The sequence below is a fragment of the Onychostoma macrolepis genome, chromosome 03 (assembly GCF_012432095.1).
Source record: "Onychostoma macrolepis isolate SWU-2019 chromosome 03, ASM1243209v1, whole genome shotgun sequence".
Lineage (NCBI taxonomy): Eukaryota > Metazoa > Chordata > Actinopteri > Cypriniformes > Cyprinidae > Onychostoma > Onychostoma macrolepis.
In genome coordinates this window covers 54594006-54594667 of record NC_081157.1, presented here as the reverse complement: position 1 = coordinate 54594667, position 662 = coordinate 54594006, and positions in this window count along the sequence as shown.

Genomic DNA, 662 nt, shown 5'->3' with positions numbered 1-662 from the left:
GTGCTCACAGATGCTGCTGATTAACTCTTTGAAGGCATATGTAGTGGACCGCTCTGATTGGCTGGGCAGCGTGGCGACCGGTCGGATGGGTCGGTACCGGAGACGCTCCGCTTGCGCCGACCGCTCAATCGGTTACGGTTGATTTTATAACAGCTGGGGTCACATGACGCTCCCCAGCCCCCCGCTCCACAATAATAACCCCGCGCTCCGCTCCTGTGGAGATGCACGGCTATTTCCATCACGGTTGCCATAGCAACTGCATCGCAGCGGCCTAAGAGCACATCATTTACAGGCCACACGTTTGCAGACATCCAAACACCAATAAATATCAATCAGGCTGTCTGTTTGTTTGTGCGTTAGCATCTGTACGTGTTCAGTTTGAAGCGAAACATCAAGGCTTCTGCGGATCACATGATGTCTTTCTGTCCTCTGTGTGTGTGTCGTGTTGCCAAAAATGTGACAAACGTGACTTGTTCTGACCACACCCCATAAAATACCTGTTTGCTAAGAAATAATTCACCCAAAAAGTGCACTCGACCTCAGGATGAGTGTGTTTCTGTGTCTCAGCGATGGATGCTCTGCAGTGAATGGGTGCCGTCGAGGAGAGTCGATTAAAAACATCACAATAAGAAGAAGTCATTATGACGCAAAACCGCGTCTGA